At 38.8% G+C, this 25,933-nt stretch overlaps 1 protein-coding gene and 2 pseudogenes across 3 annotated transcripts in view; all 3 read left to right on the plus strand.

Moving 5' to 3' along the window:
• The window catches only part of LOC145293228 (sorting nexin-33-like), a 274,899-nt gene that overhangs the window by 35,797 nt on the left and 213,169 nt on the right, over window positions 1-25,933 (plus strand). The window lies entirely within an intron of this gene.
• On the plus strand, window positions 3,833-3,925 carry LOC145293549 (U2 spliceosomal RNA; annotated as a pseudogene).
• Window positions 3,970-4,136, plus strand: LOC145293501 (U2 spliceosomal RNA; annotated as a pseudogene).

The following is a 25,933-nucleotide window of genomic DNA, read 5'->3' on the forward strand; positions in this document are numbered from 1 at the left end:
GGTATGTTTGATTTGGCATAATGATGATTCATTAAAATTGTTGGGTCTGCGTACGCGCCTGGTCCACAAAGTATGGAAATAGAAAAATTTAAATATATAAAAAAAAAACGTTTACAAGTGTTTTTGATATAAATGTACATAATACTTTTACAAGTATGTTTTAACTTAAATAGGGATGGTATAATAAAATTGTGGGGTCTGCGTTCACGCCTAGCCTCCATAGAATGGAAATAGGCACAAACTTTAATAAAGACTTTTCATATCTACCTGCATAAGTATACTTTGATAATTATGTTTCAGTTTGAAGAATATGGTATAATAAAATTATTGGGTGTTCGTTCGCACCTGACCTCCATAGAATGGAAATATGTCACAAAGTTTAACAAGTTTTTTTTTAATGTAGATCTACAGAATATTATAAGTGTTTCAGTGTGAACAGGTATGGTATAATAAATTATGGGGTTTATCTATTTTATTTTTACTTTCATCATATTTTGCTTTGATTTTGATACACCCAAATTCGAAGCTATCTCTTTACAATCCTTCCTTTTCATAACCTATCATACTTTCATAAATCAGAGTCCATTTTCTGTAGGCTGTTTTTGAATATATACTGTGTGTCAAATTATTAACGAGATAAGATTTTTCTATCAGTTTCAAAAACTTACCGGTAGTTTCATATCAAAAGCTTCGGAAATGTTGGCAATGCTGCGCTGCGTTTACTGTGAAATTTTCGTACTGTTCTGCGCAATGTAAACAACTTTCCATCGTAATTGCTGAATCCACGGTATTTGATATGCGTCAAATTATTAACAAGGCAGTTTGTTTCGTCAATGAAATGGGTTGTAAAAATGGTTTGAATAGTTCTGAAAAGAGTACTATTACAGAACAGCTAGCAAAAAGTAAAACTACCCTCGAAATATCAAAAAATGATAGGAAGGTACCATCAAACTGAAGAACTTTTTCAAGGACCTTACAAAGATACGTAAGAGAGCTAATAAAGGTAAATCTAGAGTTATACGCCGTTTTCTACTCCAAATTAAACGTGAATTTAAGAACCCTGGCCAGACAAGTCGAGAAGTCTTTGACCAAGCCGGATTGAAGAATATCTCAAAAAGTACTCGACGTCGCCTTTCGAAAGAAGTGATAGTCTGTTAAGCCTGTGACAAGGCCTCCATTAAAGTAACATCACCTACAAAACCGATTGAAATTGGCAGAGGATAACATGAAAACTGATTTTTCCAAAGTTTTGTTTACAGATGAAGTGCATGTCACTTTTGATGGCCCAAATGGCTGGAGGAAGGGATAGATCCTAGATGGATGACCTCTTCATCAGCATTTAAGGCGCCAACAAGGTGGTAATGATTTGGGCTGGGATTATTAGAGATACTTTAGTTGGCACGAGGAAAGTCCCAGAAAGTGTAAAAATGACGTCAAATGCTTACATAGCTTTTCATGAAGGAGCACTTTGAACCATGGCTGAAGAAGCAAAGGTTGACGTTCAGAAGAACCATTATTTTTATGCAGGATAATGCAAAGAGTAGTTGCAACAACTGAGGTTCTCTGGCCTACGGAATTCATCATGCTATGTAGTTGTGTGCTAAGCATTTTTTCTAGTTCATTTAATGTTTGAAAATTATTTCAATAAACAAGTTGTTTTTTCTCAACCTCGTTAATAACTTGACACACTGAAATCAACAGATATTCCTATCTTTTGCCATAGTTTCGCTAATACTGCTTTAAATACTTTTATTTTTTGACTGAAGTAGCTGAATAGTATTATAAGCACTTTCTCAAAGTTTCATGGATTTTTATTCACTCGTTCCTTAAATATTGAAAAAAATGTAAACTCGTTAATAATGTGATATGCAGTGTGTGTGTGTGTATATATATGTATATATATATATATATATATATATATATATATATATATATATTTCAAAAAGGGTTATGGTTAAGTATACTAATTTGATAATTCTGTAAACTCAAATGGATATATAAATATCGATACTAATATTTATAGGATACTTCTAACCAGATGAAAAAGCTCAATAAACCAAATATGGAATATAGCTTGTTATAAGAAACTTTCATTTGTGCATTTGCCCCTGTATATTTTTTTAACTGAAAAACTTTTTTCCCGGAAAAAACCTATATCACCACATGGAAAATCCTATTCCAACTTTAATTTTATTTTTCTAAATAATCGGATTTCCAACATGAAGACTTTTTCCCCATGGATTCTTGCTTCCCCCATCATGATTTTTAGATTTATCTGGACTCTTCTAAATATCCTTTCACCTATGTATTTTTGCATTCTCAAAAACTTTTCTTCATCTTGGAGCAAATATGATTTGCTTCATATTTTGCAGTTTCAATTTATGTGCTAAACAGCAAGATCACAGTTTAAATATATTTTGCTAATATCTTTCCTCTGAAGAGAAGGCATTCTTTGAAACTACGTAGAATAGTGAATTTTCTAAATGTTCACTGTGTTTCCTTGTCGAATAATAAATTTTTGTAAATCCTATTTACAGAGTTTTGACTATTATCCATATAGTAAGAGTATGTTTATTTTAAAAAAAGAAAAAGAAAGGAAAATTAATTTTTCCAACTAAAAAGAAAAAAAAAAGGATTAGATAGTTGATTATAATAAATGTGCACTTTATCTGTTTTCGAAATATGTTATTTTTTTTTTTTCCTTTTGTATTTTATTTAATTTTGGGAAAAAAATGATCTCTGTATAAAACCTAAGATTGAGCCACGATGTGGCGCTTTTCATTTCTTTATTTTTCATGAAAACATCTTTTGGTTGTCTATATTCTGAACTAACCTTTTCTTACATGTTTAATTCATACTTATATTCAATGCTGCCAAATGTATCGTTGCATCCTACTTTTACCCATTTCAGTATAGCTTTTCCTTGTGATTAAATAGACATCACTTGATTGGTTTCTCTTTGGTATACCTAGGTGCAAGCTTATCAAAACTATTGATATTATTGATATTGTAAAATTACTATGCTGCAAATATTTTTTTTTTTTTTTTTTTTATTTATTTATTTTTTTTTTTAAAGCTGCTTCCCGGCTGACTATAACATGGTCGTTTTCATGTCAAATGTAAACAAATTTTTAAAGAGCTGTCGTCTAAATAAATTATCGAATTTTCATTACTTACCCATTGACCCTTGTCCTGAAGTTTACCTCCCGGTGAGTATATGTTGTTAAAAAAAGGGGTGGGGGTGCTATTTTATTATTCAAATGTTTATTCTGTTTTCTTTGTTTTCCGTTTTATTTTGTTAAGGGTTAATATGCCTAAAATAAAACAACCAAATCCCTTTTTCGTTTATGTATTTTGTATTTTCCTTTCCCATCAATTACCATGATCTCCCCACCTCTTCCCATAACCAGATTTTGACTTAGCTGTTTCACTTTATTTCACTTTCGATTCTCTTTCCCATATCTCTACTCTTTCTTTTACATTTTTAGCGTCTCTATAAGTCACTCGGTCCGTCGGTCTGTCAGTCGGTCTATCCGTAACACTTTTGTGCTTGGCCTTTTTGGTTAAGATCAAAGGTCTGTTGTTAATAGATGCTGTTCTTAGCTTTTTAAGCTTTTTAATCAAAGTGTAGTATCTGTTCCGGCAGATACTGCAAGCAAAAACCATATGTGGGGGCAACCCTACATATAAGACCTTGGTCAATGTAGGGGAAACCCTTCATACCAATTGTCACTATCCAGCTCCCCTACTCCCCGGGTAGTTGGTCCCCATTTCCCCTTCACTCCTCACATTAAAAATCGGCCTTGTACCTAATTTGGGAGTAAATAAATACAGCTTTTCTTGGCTTTTTGGCCAAGATCAAAGTGTAATATCTGTTCTACCAGTTACCTCATTTTTTATTTTTTTTTCAAACGACTAAACATTAAAAATCGGCCTTGTGCCTAATTTGCTCGGTGGCAGAGCAAATAAATACCTTTTCTTTGGCCTTTTGGCCAAAATCAAAGTGTAGTATCTGTTCTTACTACATGCTGTACTTATGTTTGTAACTTTGTGATATAAAGTGGGGGATCACTTTTCTGTATTAATTTAATGTAAAGTGATCACCCACTTTACAACCAGCCAGTCGCAAAGCCATTTAAGTCATTCTCCAGATCATTCAAGTTGTTTTTGAAGGATTGCAGTTATTTTTGAAGCATTCAAGTCATTCTTAAGGTCATTCAATTCATCCTTAAGTTCATTAAAGTCATTTTAAGTCATTTACTTTTTATTTTTCGATTGTTTTAGTTTATCTTTAAGAATTTCATGTCAATCCTACATTCATGCGAATTCATTCATTACACGAGAGCACGCGACTAATGGCTATCGGCCTTGTTTGTTTAAATGTCTCTGACGTACATGGAGACATTGACCATAGTATAAAAAAATATGTAGCATCGTTTTTTGTTTTGTTTTTTGTTATATATATGTATAAAATTTAGTGGGTTTGTATTACTATAACATAGGTTCGAAAAAGTTTTCAAAAAAACAAATATATAACAAATAAATCTTATCAAACACAATATAAATTACTTTTCTCCCTAACTGGATAAGTTTTTAGTGCTTTTATTTAATGCAACATGTTTATTCAGCTCGACAGTGTTTACCGATGTACTGGAAAATTTAAAATGGCACCAGACTCTCTCCTGAACACGGTAAGTTTGGGAAATAAGTTAAAAATAAAAAATATACAAAATACTGTTAGAAACTCACTCAATATATGTTACCATGACATAGGCTGACATATATTCAGTAATAACATTTGTTATATATTTGTTGTTTGACAACTTTTTCGAATCTTCGTATAGTAATACAAACCCAATTTAGTTATATACTAATATATACTAATATTGAAGTTAAAATTCTGATAGTAGTGAAAACTTTACCAAGGGGTTTTAAAAATAAAAACAAACTTGTATTATATTTCCAACCAATGTACCCATACGTTTTTTTTTTTTTTTTTTTTTTTTTTTTAAATACATGTAATAAGTGCATTGGGGGCCAACGACCTCATGCCAAACTAACATGAGTACATAAACTAGAAATAAAATGGGGAAAAGACATTAGGGTCATACACCAAGGATATTTAAATGGTCAAAGCCAAGAAGTGCCCTTTCTCTTCTATTCGAGGATAGGGGGTTAGATGTGAGCTGATCTTAACCCTTTTATCCACATATCTGCTTTCTACTAGTTTTGAGCTACGCCCCCCCAATGCTATCCAAGTCTTTTCTCTCTTGTTTCTGTCCTTCTCCCAAATAATCTTGACCCTTTCTTCACACCTATATTTTCTTCTGACCAGCCTTGACCCAGCATAAGGCTATTCAGTAAATGGCAATTATGTAAGATGAACAGGGTGTGGTAGTTGAATTTCTCTCTCCAGTTTAGATTTCTAGTGATATTTTAAATTACATGGAAACCCGTTTTTATTCTTTTACAATAAAACTTTTTTTTTTCTCTCAAAATACCATTCCCTCCTCCTCCTCTCTTAAACCAATTTGGGTCATCCTTTCACCAGTATTGCATTTCATGTTGCAACTTCTGCTGCAGCCTTTCCCTCATTTCTGCTGCAGACTTCATAATTTAAAAAAAATATTTGTTATTTATCGAAAAAAAATTCTGTTCGGAATAATTATAAACAGATTTGCGCATTAAAAAAAAATGTATACACTTTTTTAACTTTTTTTTTTTTTTTAAAAATGTGCACTGAGCTTGCATTGAAAACTTCACAATTCCAGTACATCTGACTGACTTTCAATGCTGTTCATAAACGTTTGTTTAAAATAATTATTTAATCTGTATTTTAAAAATAACATTACCCACCACCATCACTACAAAGCCTGTTTCAATCCTCTGTTGGCAACTTTAAGAATATAAATTGTTACATTTAATGTTAATAATTTAGTCTTCAATTTGATATCAATCATTCAATTTTTCCATTCTTTTTCCATAACGTATTTTCATTTTGGTTGCTATGGTAAGCATTGTGTTTAAGTTTTTTTTTTTTTTTTTTCCCTGTGTCTTCTTGAGGTTATGTTGCTCATCGTGTTTGAATATTTTTTTTAACTTTATTAACATATGACCACTGACTTAATTCCAAAAGATACTGTAGAGTAAAAATAAAAAGTAAATATATATGAAGCTAAGTGGCCGACTATAGTCAAGGGCAACTCAATGCTGCAACACTAAGGTGTAGGGTAGGGCGCCACTCCATTCCCAGGATTACTTGTTTTTGATCCTCCCCTCATAATGAGTATTTAGCAAGGGGACATATGACTGGACTGAGGATTGAACTCTGGTCTCTACATCTCTTACCATTATACTATATATATATATATATATATAATTACCGAATTTTAATACATAAAAATTTTTTGATAAGATAGATATATATATATATATATATATATGTGGTAGCTTCCTTCAATCTTGACAGACTATGGATACCCACTGTAAGGTGCCTGTATGTAAAATTTTTGTAGCAAGAGTTGCGCAATCTTAAATGGAACACGTACATCAAATCTGTTGCCAAGGCCGCTGGAAAAATAGTGGGATCCTTCTATCGATCCAGTAGATATCTCACTGCTGATGCAATTCTCTATATAGGAGCCAGGTACGTCCAAGGATGGAGTACTGTTGCCACATCTGGGCAGGAGCTGCTAGAAAGGACTTATCCTGCCTTGATAGAGTTCAAAATAGACTTCGTAGCCTCATAGGAGATGCCCTTTTCTCTTCCCTGCAACCTCTATCTCACAGAAGACATGTTGCGAGTTTGTCTCTGCTTTATCGTTATTTTCATGGCAAGTGCTCGACTAAGCTTCAATCTATGGTCCCTCCCTTGCCAAACTTTCACAAAAAATCGTTTAGCTAAAAACACTATCAATAATTCCCCCCACTCTTTATCTGTGCCTAAACCTAAACGTAGATTCCATGAACAAAGCTTCTTTCTTAGAACTTCACGCCTGTGGAATTGTCTTCCGTTTTCCTGCTTTCCAGCTGACTACAATATGGTTGTTTTCAAGTCCAACGTAAAAATCTCCAACCACACCTCTTGAGTCTGCATTGTTAAATACCAGTGGCAAGTTGAAGTTCAGGACAAACTAGAAACAATGCCGAGATAAGCGGAGAGCACATACAGCACCTAGAATTCCCAAATGGTCACCCATCTGGTATTAGCCAGGCTCAATGTTGCTTAACTTCGGTGATCTGACAAAAACTGGTTTGTCAACATGATTATGCCATACATATATATTAGGTTTGTGCAAAAACAATATCGTTTTCTCACATGTTATTTTCATATATGATTTCTGAATTCATTCATTGATATATATATATATATGATAGAGCAAAAAACGTGCTTCAAAATGATATACAACATGGCTATATATATATATATATATATATATATATATATAAAAAAATGAATGAAGAGAGTGAAAATGGTAATGAATAACGGGATGCGATAGAGCAAAAAACGTGCTTCAAAATGATATACAACATGGCTATATATATATATATATATATATATATAGCACGTTTGAAGCACGTTTTTTGCTCTATCGCATCCCGTTATTCATTACCATTTTCACTCTCTTCATTCATTTTTTTTTTTGCAGGCTTTTCGACAGCATGGACAAAATTCAAATCCGCATGATTTTCTTGTTCCAGTTCAAACTAGGCCGCAAGCTGCCAAGACAGCTCGTGATATCAATGATGTGTTTGGCCCAGGAACCACTTACGAACATGTGGCACAATGGTGGTTCAAGAAATTTTGCTATGGTGACGAGAGTCTCAAAGATGAAGACTGTCACGGCTGGCCGACTGTGGTTGATAACTAACATTTGAAGCTGATCCTCGCAAAACTACACAAGAAGTTGCTGTTGAACTCAAGGTTGACCACTAAACAGTCATTCGCCATTTAAATGAAATAGGGAAGTCAAAAGTTGGATAAATGGGTGCCGCATGAATTGAACAATAATAATAAAAAAAAATCATTGTTTTGAGGCGTCTCCTACGCTCCTTCTGTGCAACAAAAGCGACTCATTTCTCAAGTGGATTGACGTGTGATAAGTGGATCCTCTACGACAACCAGTGACGTTCGGCACAGTGATTCAATGCCAGAGCAGCTCCATAACGCTTCCCGAAGCCGAAATTGCACTAAAAAAGGGTTATCGTGACTGTTTGGTGGTCTGCAGCCAGTCTCGTCCATCACATCTTCTTGAATTCAGACGAAACGATTACGACAGAAGTACTGCTGACAAATTAACGAAATGCACCACAATCTCTAACGTATGTGTCCGAGATTGGTCAATATGAAGGGACCAATTCTCCATGACAACGCTCGTTTGTATGTTGCTCAACTGACCTTGCAGAAGTTGAACAAATTGGGCTACAAGACTTTGCCTCATCCGCCATATTCACCGGACCTGATTATCACTTTTTCAAGCATCTTGACAACTTCCTGCACAAAATGCTTCAAAAGCCGAAATGATGCTGAATCGGCCTTCAATGACGTCATTGCTTTCAGAATTCTGGATTTCTATGCTAATGGGATAAACTTGTTTCTCGTTGGCAAAAGTGTGTCGATTCTAATGGTTCTGATTTTGATTAATAAAGTTTATTATGAAAGGAGTTATGATCTTTTCAAGTTGAATGTCAAAAAACCGCATTATTTTTGTACCAATCTAATATATACAGTATATGTATATTTTTGAGGCTGTTATTTTCCAGAGGTAAGGTAACCAATGAAGTATAACAAGGTTAATGCAATAGTGCGCAGTGTCGAAGTAGAGCAAGGTATTCTAGTTTTTTTACATAAGCAGTACTGTTGCTACACAGTCGTGAGCATGTTTTGGCCAGCTAATTTTAATAACTAGAGACCTCTTCAGACGATTAAGCTTATATGAAAGCAAAGTTTGCAATGAATATATCAGATCACTGTCACCAGGAATTAATATCAGATTCCGGTAAGTCGTTAAAAAAATAGAAACATTAGACAGTAGTCTTCTTTATTCCTACACCCCAACACAGACCATAATCCACACTTCTTTTAATCTTGTTTACATACAACCAATTCCTTGTTTCTATTTTTTAACGATTTTTACCGGGATCTTCCTGGTGACTGTGATGACCTAATATTTTCATTGCAAACTTTGCTTTCATATAAGCTATATTGCCTGAAAAGGTCTTTAGTTATTAAAACTAGCTGGTTGAAACATGCTCATAACTGTGTAGCAACACATTACTGCTTATATAAAAACAAATTAAAAGTATATATACACACGCACTAGTGAAGTATGCATATGTTTATATATTTGTATGTACAAAATTCACTCTGTAACTAATTAACTGAATTAATATGAATTTTGGAACACAGCTGCTAGGCATAAGGGTCCAAATCTGGGCTATATTTAGTTTAATTTTATGCAAAGGGGATGGAAGCTCTTCACGAAAATTCAGATTAATGTGAGGTTTGAACAATAGGTATAAAACAGCAATTAATAAATATTCCTCAAATTTTAGTTTCATTAGAATATTTATAAAGGTTTATTTAGGAGCATATGGAATTATAGAAGTAAGATTTTTTGCTTTTACAAAATTATGAATGAAATATTTATTTTCAATTAATATTTCAGTGATTAAACTTTGAAGCAATAATAAACAAGCTAGTATAAAAGGTGTCAGTCTTTTGATATTATTATAGAGAGAAAAAAACAAAAACAATCCTGACTGTTTACAAAAGAAATCTATTGCTAAGCTTACTGATTCTTGATTCTAAGAGTTGGCTTAAAAAACAAAAAATATGTTCATAATTTTTGCGGAGACCAGAGATCCCATAGGAATATCAAATGGTCTTTAAGATAGCGTTGGCTTAAAAAACGTGGGGGGGGAATAATCCACACTCTGGAGTCAGTTTTAAAATAACCCAGACTGTGACTTGTACAAAAATACATGATTCTAACTCTCCACCTCTTGAGAAAGCACACATTGTGACTCTGTAAAATCTGACACGTGGTGATCGACCCCCCCCTCTCAATTTAATACTGATCATCTATCGATCATCTGACATGAACAGTCTCTTTAAGAACAATGTCAAAAGTATGTCTCAAATTACTATGACTCCATAAGCAGGGAGTGTTTTCTCAAGTATTTATGACGACCATTACTATTTATTGATAGCAATCTATTTAAATGTCTGTTGGTTTGGTCATGTTTTACACTGTCTTATTGAGTAGTTTTCAGTCCACTCCATGGCGCAGTATCCATTTCAACACTTATGAAAATTGCACATCAAGACATGGGTGACAATCTTCTCAGCCACCAATAGCTATGGCTAAAGATACATTACCTGAAAGTACTTCTTTCAAACTCCTTGGCTTAACATTCACTAGGGAACATGAGTTGGAATGGATACATCGAGAGCATTGTCAAGGCTGCTGCAAAGAAAGTGGACTCTCTCTACTGTGCTGGAAAGTTGCTTACGCCTGAAAGTATCCTGTACCTCTACAAAGCCACCATTCGCCCATGTATGGAGTATTGTTGTCACATTTGGATTGGTGCATCTGCTACTAGTTTCTCGCTTCTAAACAGGATTCAAAAGAGTTGAATTGGGAATTGGAAAAAAAAATCAGAACTTTTTGAAGTATCGGAATCTGAAAAATTTATGCTTATTTTCTGATGCCAGAAACGATTCTTTTTGTTTTTGTTTAAAACTTAAATTTCCATGGATTGTATTAATGATAAAATAAATATTTTATTCATATTAAACTCAGTAAAACTAAAATTTATAGATCACACCCACAAATGTATTTTTATGTTTGTGAAAATATATGCACATATTACACATGTTTTTTTTTTTTTTTTTTTTTTTTTTTAGAGTAATGCAACCCTTAAATCAACAATTCTATATTTGAAATTTAAAAATCAGAATCGGTAATTGTATCAGAACCTGGGAAAAAAATATTGGAATCGTTCCATCACTATTAAAAATTATGTGGTACTTATTTGAGATGTCATCTGAATCCACAAAGGTTCTGGATCTACTGGTCTTGGGTGATAACCAATAAGTAGTACAAGATATTATATTTCCATAATATTTCTTCTGAAAACGTTTTAGGATGACACTGAAATTGAGATTTCTTGTAAGAATGAGTTATGTTGTTATTTTCACTTAATTATTTATGGGCATCTCCATTTAAAAAAAAAAACAAACTATTTTTAATTGCATATTTTTGTTAGGTTGGGAGGAATGTATCGTGAAAAACTAATATATACTACCCTATTCCTCTTTAAAGGAGAAGGTAATATCTGGATATCTGGGAGGATAGTATCATGGCAGCAGAACAAATATATTATTGATGTGGTGGTAGGAATAGCAATCTAAAATACAAGTGTTCGACTGAGCTCCAATCTATGGCCCCCCCACTCGTCAATCCTTCACAAAAAACTCAGTCCAAATCACTATCAATAAATGACCCTACTCTTTATCCTTGCCTAAGCCTAAACATGGATTCCATGAACAAAGCTTCTTTCTTAAAACTTCCTGCCAGTAGAACTGTTTCGCTGGTCTGCTTTCCAGCTGACTATAATATTATCTTCAAGTCCAATGTAAACAAATTCTTGCCCAGCTGTCTTTATAAATGATCTAATTATACCAAATTACTTCTACAAATAATGCACAACTGTCTCAATGACTACAGTACACACATTAACCCTTATCCTTGAGTGACCTCTGGGCCTTGATATAGTATGAGAAGGTGGGAGAAGAGCGTGCAGGTGGTGGGGGTGATAGTGACGGTTTCTTCATGAAATTCCTATTACCACCATGCTATATACATATCCTTTTCCACCACTACCACTTTCTCAAACTATACTATTTTAGATTCTCCCTCCTACCACCACGATCTTCACACTAATGTATATATGAATATTGATTCTGTTTATGGCTTCTTGATGAAGCCTGTTTTTGGTGAAATATTGAATCGGATCATGACTGTTAAATGTTTGGTTCCAATTAGTCTTGGGGATATTTTTTCCTTTGACCCCCAAAATCAACAGACCATACCTATAATGACCTGTTTGCTATTGATTGCGGTGTAATGCTGGTTCTGAGCAGTTCTAGGAGGTCCACCTTAGGTTTTACTTTCTCTCTTTGAGAAGAGATTAGTTTATTACTGATTGTTTGAGGCACCTCTGCTGGGGAATACCAACGGGGCTGACCAGACAGAATACGCCTCGTCTGGAGTACTGACTTTTCAATCATACTTTCCAACCCTATTGTTGCGTTTCTCACAGTATGAGAGAAATAAATACCCAGTCTGTTTTTGTTTGTTTGTTTTTCTTTGTTTTTTTTCACTAACGAGTCACTGCTTATCAAAGTTCAGTACTTCAGATTATGGTTTAATATAATCGAAAAAAAAAAAAAGTTCCCCTTAAAGGAACAGTCTGATTTTGACCAAAGTTAACACTTTCATACAACCTAATATCACAATTCCATTTAAGTTTTATCACTGCACAAGCAGAAGGGCCATGCATATAAAATCAACAGTACATTCTTTGATAAGACAAGCACGTTTAAAATAAATGTTTTTGTTCAGAGCACAATTGAACCATTATACTTGACTTTTGCATTTTAAATTCATTTATATAAAATAATTTCATAAAATCAACAAGTGCTCTACAGTGCAATGTAGACTACAGTGAATTGTAGACCATCACTGCGAGGAAGCATGTGAAGTTTCCTCTCCGTGCATCATGGTGGATTCACCATAATTATTGATAACAATTGCTAAAACTGGGTAAAATGCTCAACAAGGATTTATTTACATTGGACTTGAATAGGACTGTTGTAGTCAGCTGGGAAACAATCCAGCGGTGTTGTGTTCCACAGATTCCTTATTTCACTTTCATTGTGTGCATTAGTCACTACTTATCAAGGCTTGAAGGCCACTTGAGAATAAGGGCTAATGAATGTAAGATGGGAGTATAGTATTCATTAATGATTTGAATTGGGTAGAATTTGATCAGTTATGGGAACGATTCAACAAGAACTTGTTTACATTGGATTTGAAAGTTACCATGTATTAAACGGGGAAGCAGGCCAGAGGAACAGTGTCCCACAAGTGGACAGTTCTGATTTAATTTATATAATCATTTTAAAAAGTCAGTATGAGGGATTTCTGTTATGTTATTAGGTGCGGACAACTGTTTTGTGTATACATTTTGTCAGAAAAGCATTACAAAAAAAACAAAAAAAAAAAACATTAAATGATCTTTCTGTATGTCTTCAAAAAATATTAAGTACCTGCATCCGGAGGACGGATATATTTGCTAGTCATATGGTGACTGTCACTTGATATAGAGCATAACTCTCCATGAAGAGTGTTAAGTGTGAATAGGTTACAAACTATCATAGACCAGCAAATAACTGTTAAGTCCATAAGCCCCCCTCACACACCTCTATAAGTATGTGTGGTGACGGACCCTTAGCATTGTCATCATTGCCATGAATCCAGCGAATGTAACTTTAGCTAATTTCTATACATCTTGTATGTCTCTCTCCTCTGTTATAATGGGTTTTCATTTGTGATGGTTGGTTGTTTTTGTTTTACAGCATATCAACCTTTTTCAGGTTATTTAATGCCAAATCTAGTTATTTTGAGGAACGATTTTTAATGGAGTATATTTTTTTTAAGTCAGATTCTATTTAACCCATAATTGGGCCCCTAACAGGTACTACCACTCCGGGTCAGAGTGGACCTGGAAGCAATGGCAATTAAAGGGTGGCTCCACACTCCCCAAGGCCCGCAATGTGGGGCCTCATCATCGGATATAGTTTTAGGTCATATCCAGGACCATTTCATATGTGACTTTATACCAACAATCTGAAAAGGCTTGGGTTAAGATCAAAGTGTAGTGTCTGTTCTTCAGATGCTACACTTCAATTTCTTGTTCTCTGTTAGTGGAGAAATCCTTCACGACTGAGAAAATTTTAATTTTTTGTTCCTTTTCTCTACATTAAAAAAACGACCCTGGTGTCTAACTCTGCCCCGTGAGGAGGCATTGTAAATAGGAGCATTTTGCAAGGTAATTTTCCTCCTTTTTTGGAATTTTATTTTTTATTTTATTTTTAAAGATTTGCTAAAAGTAACTATTATATACGTCTCTCAGTCTCTCGCTCTCTACGTCTATTCTATTTTTTTTAATTTTTAATTTTTTTTTTTTTACAAAGGAGTCGCCTCTTATCAAGGCCACTCAAGGATAAGGGTTAATGAGTGTACAGTAGTCAATGGGACAATATCGTGGTAATCGTTAGTAGTTGAAATTTGGTAAATTGGATTATTTAGGGGGACGACTGGAGAAGTTGTTCACGTTGGACTTGAAGACTACCATATTGTTGTCAACTAGAAAGCAGGGAAATGGAAGCAACCACAATAGATTTAGCAGCAACACATCCAGCTCTCTATATAGACTGCGCTCATACTTTAACAAACTTCCACCGTGAATTTTTGGTCTTCAAACACGTTTTGTCATGAACCCATGTTTTTCTATAAACGAAGTTTATTTTTTTTATTTTTATTTTTTTACATAGACATCACCACTTATCAAGGCCCAGATATCACTCGAGGATAAGGTTTAAGAGTGTACAGTAGTCAATTGGACAATATAGTAATCGACAGTAATGGAAATTTGGTAAATCTTTTAACTTAAGTGGAATGACTCATTAAGAACTTGTTTACGTTGGACTTGAAGACAATCAGATTCTTTCGCTCTCTACGTCTCCCGGTGTCTCTCGCTCTCTACGTCTCCCGGTGTCTCTCGCTCTCTACGTCTCCCGGTGTCTCTCGCTCTCTACGTCTCCCGGTGTCTCTCGCTCTCTACGTCTCCCGGTGTCTCTACGTCTCCCGGTGTCTCTCGCTCTCTACGTCTCCCGGTGTCTCTCGCTCTCTACGTCTCCCGGTGTCTCTCGCTCTCTACGTCTCCCGGTGTCTCTCGCTCTCTACGTCTCCCGGTGTCTCTCGCTCTCTACGTCTCCCGGTGTCTCTCGCTCTCTACGTCTCCCGGTGTCTCTCGCTCTCTACGTCTCCCGGTGTCTCTCGCTCTCTACGTCTCCCGGTGTCTCTCGCTCTCTACGTCTCCCGGTGTCTCTCGCTCTCTACGTCTCCCGGTGTCTCTCGCTCTCTACGTCTCCCGGTGTCTCTCGCTCTCTACGTCTCCCGGTGTCTCTCGCTCTCTACGTCTCCCGGTGTCTCTCGCTCTCTACGTCTCCCGGTGTCTCTCGCTCTCTACGTCTCCCGGTGTCTCTCGCTCTCTACGTCTCCCGGTGTCTCTCGCTCTCTACGTCTCCCGGTGTCTCTCGCTCTCTACGTCTCCCGGTGTCTCTCGCTCTCTACGTCTCCCGGTGTCTCTCGCTCTCTACGTCTCCCGGTGTCTCTCGCTCTCTACGTCTCCCGGTGTCTCTCGCTCTCTACGTCTCCCGGTGTCTCTCGCTCTCTACGTCTCCCGGTGTCTCTCGCTCTCTACGTCTCCCGGTGTCTCTCGCTCTCTACGTCTCCCGGTGTCTCTCGCTCTCTACGTCTCCCGGTGTCTCTCGCTCTCTACGTCTCCCGGTGTCTCTCGCTCTCTACGTCTCCCGGTGTCTCTCGCTCTCTACGTCTCCCGGTGTCTCTCGCTCTCTACGTCTCCCTGTCTCTCTCGCTCTCTACGTCTCCCTGTCTCTCTCGCTCTCTACGTCTCCCTGTCTCTCTCGCTCTCTACGTCTCCCTGTCTCTCTCGCTCTCTACGTGTCCCTGTCTCTCTCGCTCTCTACGTGTCCCTGTCTCTCTCGCTCTCTACGTCTCCCTGTCTCTCTCGCTCTCTACGTCTCCCTGTCTCTCTCTCTCTCTACGTCTCCCTGTCTCTCTCTCTCTCTACGTCTCCCTGTCTCTCTCTCTCTCTACGTCTCCCTGTCTCTCTCTCTCTCTACGTCTCCCTGTCTCTCTCTCTCTCTACGTCTCCCTGTCTCTCTCTCTCTCTACGTCTCCCTGTCTCTCTCTCTCTCTACGTCTCCCTGTCTCTCTCTCTCTCTACGTCTCCCTGTCTCTCTCTCTCTCTACGTCTCCCTGTCTCTCTCTCTCTCTACGTCTCCCTGTCTCTCTCTCTCTCTACGTCTCCCTGTCTCTCTCTCTCTCTACGTCTCCCTGTCTCTCTCTCTCTCTACGTCTCCCTGTCTCTCTCTCTCTCTACGTCTCCCTGTCTCTCTCTCTCTCTACGTCTCCCTGTCTCTCTCTCTCTCTACGTCTCCCTGTCTCTCTCTCTCTCTACGTCTCCCTGTCTCTCTCTCTCTCTACGTCTCCCTGTCTCTCTCTCTCTCTACGTCTCCCTGTCTCTCTCTCTCTCTACGTCTCCCTGTCTCTCTCTCTCTCTACGTCTCCCTGTCTCTCTCTCTCTCTACGTCTCCCTGTCTCTCTCTCTCTCTACGTCTCCCTGTCTCTCTCTCTCTCTCTACGTCTCCCTGTCTCTCTCTCTCTCTCTCTACGTCTCCCTGTCTCTCTCTCTCTCTCTACGTCTCCCTGTCTCTCTCTCTCTCTACGTCTCCCTGTCTCTCTCTCTCTCTCTCTACGTCTCCCTGTCTCTCTCTCTCTCTCTCTACGTCTCCCTGTCTCTCTCTCTCTCTCTCTCTACGTCTCCCTGTCTCTCTCTCTCTCTCTCTACGTCTCCCTGTCTCTCTCTCTCTCTCTCTACGTCTCCCTGTCTCTCTCTCTCTCTCTCTCTACGTCTCCCTGTCTCTCTCTCTCTCTCTCTACGTCTCCCTGTCTCTCTCTCTCTCTCTCTCTACGTCTCCCTGTCTCTCTCTCTCTCTCTCTCTACGTCTCCCTGTCTCTCTCTCTCTCTCTCTACGTCTCCCTGTCTCTCTCTCTCTCTCTCTACGTCTCCCTGTCTCTCTCTCTCTCTCTCTACGTCTCCCTGTCTCTCTCTCTCTCTCTCTACGTCTCCCTGTCTCTCTCTCTCTCTCTCTACGTCTCCCTGTCTCTCTCTCTCTCTCTCTACGTCTCCCTGTCTCTCTCTCTCTCTCTCTACGTCTCCCTGTCTCTCTCTCTCTCTCTCTACGTCTCCCTGTCTCTCTCTCTCTCTCTCTACGTCTCCCTGTCTCTCTCTCTCTCTCTACGTCTCCCTGTCTCTCTCTCTCTCTCTCTACGTCTCCCTGTCTCTCTCTCTCTCTCTACGTCTCCCTGTCTCTCTCTCTCTCTCTCTCTACGTCTCCCTGTCTCTCTCTCTCTCTCTCTCTACGTCTCCCTGTCTCTCTCTCTCTCTCTACGTCTCCCTGTCTCTCTCTCTCTCTCTCTACGTCTCCCTGTCTCTCTCTCTCTCTCTACGTCTCCCTGTCTCTCTCTCTCTCTCTCTACGTCTCCCTGTCTCTCTCTCTCTCTCTCTACGTCTCCCTGTCTCTCTCTCTCTCTCTCTACGTCTCCCTGTCTCTCTCTCTCTCTCTCTACGTCTCCCTGTCTCTCTCTCTCTCTCTACGTCTCCCTGTCTCTCTCTCTCTCTCTCTCTCTACGTCTCCCTGTCTCTCTCTCTCTCTCTCTCTCTACGTCTCCCTGTCTCTCTCTCTCTCTCTCTCTCTACGTCTCCCTGTCTCTCTCTCTCTCTCTCTACGTCTCCCTGTCTCTCTCTCTCTCTCTCTACGTCTCCCTGTCTCTCTCTCTCTCTCTCTACGTCTCCCTGTCTCTCTCTCTCTCTCTCTACGTCTCCCTGTCTCTCTCTCTCTCTCTCTACGTCTCCCTGTCTCTCTCTCTCTCTCTCTCTACGTCTCCCTGTCTCTCTCTCTCTCTCTCTACGTCTCCCTGTCTCTCTCTCTCTCTCTCTACGTCTCCCTGTCTCTCTCTCTCTCTCTCTACGTCTCCCTGTCTCTCTCTCTCTCTCTCTACGTCTCCCTGTCTCTCTCTCTCTCTACGTCTCCCTGTCTCTCTCTCTCTCTACGTCTCCCTGTCTCTCTCTCTCTCTCTCTACGTCTCCCTGTCTCTCTCTCTCTCTCTCTCTACGTCTCCCTGTCTCTCTCTCTCTCTCTCTACGTCTCCCTGTCTCTCTCTCTCTCTCTCTCTCTCTCTCTACGTCTCCCTGTCTCTCTCTCTCTCTCTCTCTACGTCTCCCTGTCTCTCTCTCTCTCTCTCTCTCTACGTCTCCCTGTCTCTCTCTCTCTCTCTCTCTCTACGTCTCCCTGTCTCTCTCTCTCTCTCTCTCTCTACGTCTCCCTGTCTCTCTCTCTCTCTCTCTCTCTCTCTACGTCTCCCTGTCTCTCTCTCTCTCTACGTCTCCCTGTCTCTCTCTCTCTCTACGTCTCCCTGTCTCTCTCTCTCTCTACGTCTCCCTGTCTCTCTCTCTCTCTACGTCTCCCTGTCTCTCTCTCTCTCTACGTCTCCCTGTCTCTCTCTCTCTCTCTACGTCTCCCTGTCTCTCTCTCTCTCTCTCTCTACGTCTCCCTGTCTCTCTCTCTCTCTCTCTACGTCTCCCTGTCTCTCTCTCTCTCTCTACGTCTCCCTGTCTCTCTCTCTCTCTACGTCTCCCTGTCTCTCTCTCTCTCTCTACGTCTCCCTGTCTCTCTCTCTCTCTCTACGTCTCCCTGTCTCTCTCTCTCTCTCTACGTCTCCCTGTCTCTCTCTCTCTCTCTACGTCTCCCTGTCTCTCTCTCTCTCTCTACGTCTCCCTGTCTCTCTCTCTCTCTCTCTACGTCTCCCTGTCTCTCTCTCTCTCTCTCTACGTCTCCCTGTCTCTCTCTCTCTCTCTACGTCTCCCTGTCTCTCTCTCTCTCTCTCTCTCTCTCTCTACGCCTCCCTGTCTCTCTCTCTCTCTCTCTCTCTCTCTCTCTCTCTCTCTCTCTCTCTACGCCTCCCTGTCTCTCTCTCTCTCTCTCTACGTCTCCCTGTCTCTCTCTCTCTCTCTCTACGTCTCCCTGTCTCTCTCTCTCTCTCTCTCTCTCTACGTCTCCCTGTCTCTCTCTCTCTCTCTCTACGTCTCCCTGTCTCTCTCTCTCTCTCTCTCTACGTCTCCCTGTCTCTCTCTCTCTCTCTCTCTACGTCTCCCTGTCTCTCTCTCTCTCTCTCTCTACGTCTCCCTGTCTCTCTCTCTCTCTCTCTCTACGTCTCCCTGTCTCTCTCTCTCTCTCTCTCTACGTCTCCCTGTCTCTCTCTCTCTCTCTCTCTACGTCTCCCTGTCTCTCTCTCTCTCTCTCTACGTCTCCCTGTCTCTCTCTCTCTCTCTCTACGTCTCCCTGTCTCTCTCTCTCTACGTCTCCCTGTCTCTCTCTCTCTACGTCTCCCTGTCTCTCTCTCTCTACGTCTCCCTGTCTCTCTCTCTCTACGTCTCCCTGTCTCTCTCTCTCTACGTCTCCCTGTCTCTCTCTCTCTACGTCTCCCTGTCTCTCTCTCTCTACGTCTCCCTGTCTCTCTCTCTCTCTCTACGTCTCCCTGTCTCTCTCTCTCTCTCTCTACGTCCCCCTGTCTCTCTCTCTCTCTCTACGTCTCCCTGTCTCTCTCTCTCTCTACGTCTCCCTGTCTCTCTCTCTCTCTCTCTCTACGTCTCCCTGTCTCTCTCTCTCTCTCTCTCTACGTCTCCCTGTCTCTCTCTCTCTCTCTACGTCTCCCTGTCTCTCTCTCTCTACGTCTCCCTGTCTCTCTCTCTCTCTACGTCTCCCTGTCTCTCTCTCTCTCTACGTCTCCCTGTCTCTCTCTCTCTCTCTCTCTCTCTCTCTCTCTCTACGTCTCCGTCTCTCTCTCTCTACGTCTCCCTCTCTCTCTCTCTCTACGTCTCCCTCTCTCTCTCTCTCTACGTCTCCCTGTCTCTCTCTCTCTCTACGTCTCCCTGTCTCTCTCTCTCTACGTCTCCCTGTCTCTCTCTCTCTACGTCTCCCTGTCTCTCTCTCTCTCTCTACGTCTCCCTGTCTCTCTCTCTCTACGTCTCCCTGTCTCTCTCTCTCTCTCTCTACGTCTCCCTGTCTCTCTCTCTCTCTACGTCTCCCTGTCTCTCTCTCTCTCTACGTCTCCCTGTCTCTCTCTCTCTCTCTCTCCGTCTCCCTGTCTCTCTCTCTACGTCTCCCTGTCTCTCTCTCTCTCTCTCTCTCTCTCTCTACGTCTCCCTGTCTCTCTCTCTCTCTCTCTCTACGTCTCCCTGTCTCTCTCTCTCTCTCTCTCTCTCTCTACGTCTCCCTGTCTCTCTCTCTCTCTACATCTCTGTACCCCCTCACACTCATTCTCTGTGCAGCTCATTTCCATCATATGAAATAATTCATTCATACATGCAATAACATGGTTGAGGTCATAATTAAAATACTTCCTCAGTTGTTCATGAGAATCTGGCTTTCTTTCATTCTCTAGTGCCTTAGACTTCTTGAATAGAAAGAAGAGAAAAGTTAATGCCTTAAACAGAAGCCTCCCAACTTTTCCTCCACCCCACCTACCCACACGCTACTGCGACTACTGAAGATGTCATTAAGCAAATATAAACAAAATATTCTTTCTTATTACTAGTTTCTTCCTCGACATAAACACTAACAGGCTTGTCTGCCATGGAATCAGCCTTCACCTACAGCCTGTAACAACATAATCTCAATAAGCGCTTGTATGTTTTACGTATTACTCTTGTCAGTTTGTTATTTATATTCTTAATTGCTTAAAAATGAAGTCGAATACGTGCAGTTATTTTATATTTTATATAAGAAAAAAATGCATATTTATTTTCTGTTGAAGATTAAAGTGTAGTAGCTGCTAAAATATTGAAATCTGATATAAAGGTAATTTATAAAAGGTAGTACAATACAGTGGTGTAACGGATCGACACAAACTAAAGCAAATTAAGATGTAGCTGTGGAATAAGCTATGCAAATTCATCTTTAAATGCAATACTAGCGGGCCACTCGGTGTTGCCCGATCATAAGATATGCTTGAATATATTTTGAATTCATGCAGATTACATATTTATTATAGAGACAATTCTCTATAGATTATTATATTGAATCTCATATATACTAGTGAGATCAAAACTAATATATACTAGCCTGGGTGCCCGGCGTTGCCTGCATGTTTGGAGGTGTGTTCAGCAAAAAACAAGTGGTAGTAGACAGACAAGCTCGAACCCGTACCGTGAAGGAGGAAAAGAATGTGAAAAAAAAAAAAAAATGATGGCTTTTCTATTGCGTTCATCGCCAAACCGTAAGCGACGTAGGTTTAAATTTAATGCTAGTTAATCAAAAAGAGGGGATGACTTTCGAAAATATTGGCAAAAAAAGCAACCTCCCTCCTTGTAGAAAAGTGCCCAGTTGAAAGGGTGAAGGAATTAATGTTTTCAGCCAATTTTTCGATATTTATCGTCCGAAGGGTAGAGCTTCAAAATTATACCAATCTTGTGAAAATCCTTCGCCTCTGTCGAAAGTTTTAGACATACATACATACATACATACATTTAAACAGACTGGTGAGATTTAGATTATAGATTAATGCTATATAGTCACCACTTATCAAGACCAGAGTTCACTCAAGAATAAAGGTTGATGAGTACCGTAATAAATATTTGATAATTTATTTTAAAGGACAACTTTTCAAGAACCTGTTCATGTTGGACTTGAAAACTACCATGTTATAGTCATCTGAGAAGTAGCTCCATAGTACTGTGTTCCACAAACGGGCATAAAAATTTGGTTCACAGAATGATCTAATGACCAATCAATAGTGCTATAATTAAATTTAACTTTTAATATATTTATCAAAAAAAAAACTCTTGGACGATGCCGGGTGGGTACAAATCATAAAAAATTAGATTGCAGTCGAAAAGCTGTTTGGCCAGAAAAACACCCAAGCTACAATATTGGCCTTAAATTTCAACCGGATGTTATGACTATGCGAGTCTCCACCCCCTCCAACAAACTTATATACTGTCCACCCTGTTTTCTTTACTGATGCTGAATTCCATTCTTAACAATTACTCCCCCTCCCTCTTTGTGTCATCCTTCCAAACAATTGCATCACTACTACCCCTTGCCTTTACACCATACAACTCTCCTTATGCTGTCCAGAGTGACATTTTCAAAATTCCATATGATTGATCATGACCTTGATTTTGTTTATTGCTTTTGTTCCATGTGATTTTTCCCCTTTACATGCACAGACATACACACACACACAAAAGTGATGACGCTTCTCAATCTATATACTCAACAAATTTTTTTATCTACAAACTTGAAATTTGGTATATAGCATATTCAGACACGTGGAAAACTTTTTTTTTTGGGGGGGGGGGCTTCATCCGGAAAAAAAAGGGGTTGCTCAGGAGTCAAAATTGGTAAGTGGGGGTTGTCTTTCTGTTTATCTCTGCATTGTTTCCAGTCATCCTGAACTTCTTGTGTCAACTGGACTCAGTGTTGATTCGGGAGAGGTGTGGTTGGGATTGCTCAACCTTTGCCTCACAATTACACACACAGCTATTGAGCACTTATTTTTTTTCTAATCATTAACAAAAATGGGATTCAAATAAAGTAATCACAAGAAGCAATGATCCGTAGCACAGTGGTTAGAGTATTTGGAAAAATCGATTGCAAAAGTGACCTTAAGGTTGGAGATTCAATTATCAGTGTGGGTGACCAAAAGATGCAATTGCAAATTACTTGGGACCTCTATCCAGTCATGGATGATGGAACAAGAGCATAATACGCTTCCCCCCCCCCCGGATTCTGTTAGAAATTCTGTCCAAATTCCCGAGTCCAACAGAAACAATTCCTGAGTTCGATGAGATACACCTGAAGGTCTTAGGTTACATCAACCAAAACGTTGTGAAAATGGCACTCAAGATGAGAACAGTAGTTCGAAGAATCCAAATAAGTAAAATAACCAATTTGCATCTCAAAATTTAAGAAACGTAAGGAACATTCAAAACTAGATTTTAAAATTTGTTTGTATCCTTTGTGGGTCATTTAATGCCGAATCCAGCGATTTTTTTTTTTTTTTTTTTTTTTTTTTTTTTCTCTCTAACTCTGAACATGCTGCCACTTGAAATGTAAGGGGCTAATATTCAGGATCATGTGTAACAGGGACTGTGGAGAGTTGACCAGCAAGATGTTTGTTCACATTACATTTGAACTTCTGCAGTCAAGGGTGGGATTTTGTTGCTTGTCTGGTTAGTTGGAGGCATGTTTGTCAAAGGGGGCACAAGGTGCTAGAAGTTCATTAGAGTACATTCCATTTTTTTGTTAAAGCTGTTTTTATACTTTAAAGTTCTATCTTCAAATATTTATTCAGTGTTTTGCTTTAAGTATTTATTTATTTATTCGATTGATCAAACAAAAAAAAAAACTGTCTTTAATTTAGATTGAAAATTGTTCAGTGTTATGACGGGGAAAACCTATTTAGTCAAAATGTTTTTTCCATGAATCTTCTGGTTTTGATTTCAAATCTGTATTCGTTTTAAATTTCTAGGTAGTTACCTACTCTCCAGGAGAGTAAACGTCGGGTCAGGTTAGGTTTTGAAAAGCCAGTGTACTAGAAGTTACCAGAAAAACCCTGTGTAGCCCTGTTGGCATTCCTTAGTAAGGGTGCATCAGGCAACCAGCAATAAGCTAACCCTTTTTCAAAAAGAAGGTAAAGCGTTGGAGAGGGGACATCCTGTCTTAGACAGATGCAAGGTCATCGCATACTCAAAAATTTCTGACTGACTATCGAGGGTGTATTCTCGACTTGTTTGAATTTTTCTTGCACTTAGTTCACCGCATATATTTGGCAGGTAGTTTTGAAAATTCTTTTTCAAGAGTCCAGTTGCTCCTATAATTACTGGAATGATGGACCATGTATATCTGTGTGTATATTAACATTGTTGTCACTACCTGCATGTATGTTGTTTACTGTTGCTGGTTTTTAACAATGTTACTAAGTCCTTTATTTTTCTAAATCGCAGTATTTAGACACTAGGAATTCTTATGTCGATAACCTGTTTTTATATACCAAGGTGTCATTACTTATCAAAGCCCTAGAGCCACTTGAATATAATCACATGGAGTACTGTTGTCACATTTGGGCGAGTACATCTGCTACTTGTTTCTCACTTCTGGACAGGGTTCAAAAGAGAGTTGCCAACTTGATAGGTCCTGAACAGTCATCTAGGCTTCCGTCTCTATCCCATCGACGGAATGTTGCATCCCTCTGCTTGTTCTACAAGTACTTTAATCGTGAATGCTCTGACGAACTACAAGCACTTGTACCCCCTCGACGTAAATACCCCCCCCCCGCCCCGACAAACCCAACAAGCAGCTAAATCCTACCCCCACACAGAAGATATCCCTAGGTGTAAGAAAGCCTTCTACTCCAATAGTTTCTTCCCCAGAACTGCTAGACTTTTGGAACTCCCTTCAGAGATTCTGCTTTCCCAACTATACTGACATGCAGAAGTTCAAGTGTAATGTGAACAAACATCTTGTTACTCATCTCCCTTCATAATACTCCTGCAACTTATGTCCTCGATTGTAGCCTCCTACTTCAAAGTGGCATTGTGACTTGTTTGGGGTGAAAATGTAATAAATTTTTTTTTAAAAGGGTTAAATGAGTGTTAGGTGGACATGAGATAACACTAATGATTAGTGATGGTGATTGGACAGAATTTGATCATTAAAGAACTTGGTTGAAGAGTTTGTTTACATTGGGATTGAAAAGAGTCATGTTGTGGTTGGTTGTGAAGCAGCTTCGTGGTATTGTTCCACAGACCTACACAAATTTATTTTTGGTTGACCTTTGACAGCTAAATATTTTCATTTACTAGCCAAATAGAAAAGTTATTAGCCAAACCCACATGATTTTTGGAATGGCATCTTCATCCCATGACGAGTATGTACATTAAAAAGATTTTCCTGTTTTTTTTTTTTTTTTTTTTTTTACTGTAATTCTAAATATGCACCGAATGTTATGTTTAGACATGAAAATATAAACATTCGAATTTCTTCAGATGTTTTTAAATGGTCTTCATTAAAAAAAAAAAAACAGTACATTTTTTTATTAAACTTATTTTTACAATAATTTGACTTTGCTCATTTTATTTAAACAATAAAAAGGTTGTGAAGATGTTTTTCGCTCAGCAATGAGCTTTGGAAGATTGTCTGTAAAAAACAAAACAAAAAAAAACAAAAAAAAAAAACACGGTCCACAAAAGATAAGTGTTTTATTTCTAGTTGCCACTTGAAAAAAAAAAAAAAAATCGCTCACAAATGCGACTGTTTCACTCATAATGTAAAGCCCTGCTACAGTTCTAAGAAAGAAACTTTGCTCGTTGAAGTTTTATTTAGCTTTAGGTAGAAAGGGAGAGACAGAAACTATTGACAGTGGTTGTACGAAAACTTTTGTGGAAAAAAAATTTATGTTGCTAACTGAATAGAATTCATCATCGGTTCTTTGAGGCTGTCAGGTTGGCAACCTGGATGAACTTAGTGAGAGTAATGAAGCCCTCTTCACAAAACTGTTTTCAGAGATGAACCCTAGACTTATATTGCTTCTACCTCCAGACAACCCTTTGTTTGACCTTAAAATGGTTACTAGTCGTAATTGATACAGTTGAGATGACAACTCTAAATAAATAACTTTGTGTGCTATAGGATTCGTATATATTAAAACATGCGATAACAACTACACACAAAAATAAGACAAGGAACATTTTAACGTTTAGATAGCTACTATGCACAATAAGTTTTTTTTTTTTTTTTTTTTTTTTTTTTTTTTTTTTTTAAATTTGAGTGTTAAAAACGGTCCGGCTTTATACTTGGAAGGAAAGAGTGTGAGATATTCTCTCACAGCGGGTTTGCCCTTGGCAGAATGAAAGAAAACAATCAGAAATCACAACAGGCTCACCTTAGAACTTTAACGTAAATTTTATTAAAGTAAAAAGATCCAAGTTGCAA

The sequence above is a fragment of the Euprymna scolopes genome, chromosome 14 (assembly GCF_053919585.1).
Source record: "Euprymna scolopes isolate OS-2025 chromosome 14, ASM5391958v1, whole genome shotgun sequence".
Lineage (NCBI taxonomy): Eukaryota > Metazoa > Mollusca > Cephalopoda > Sepiida > Sepiolidae > Euprymna > Euprymna scolopes.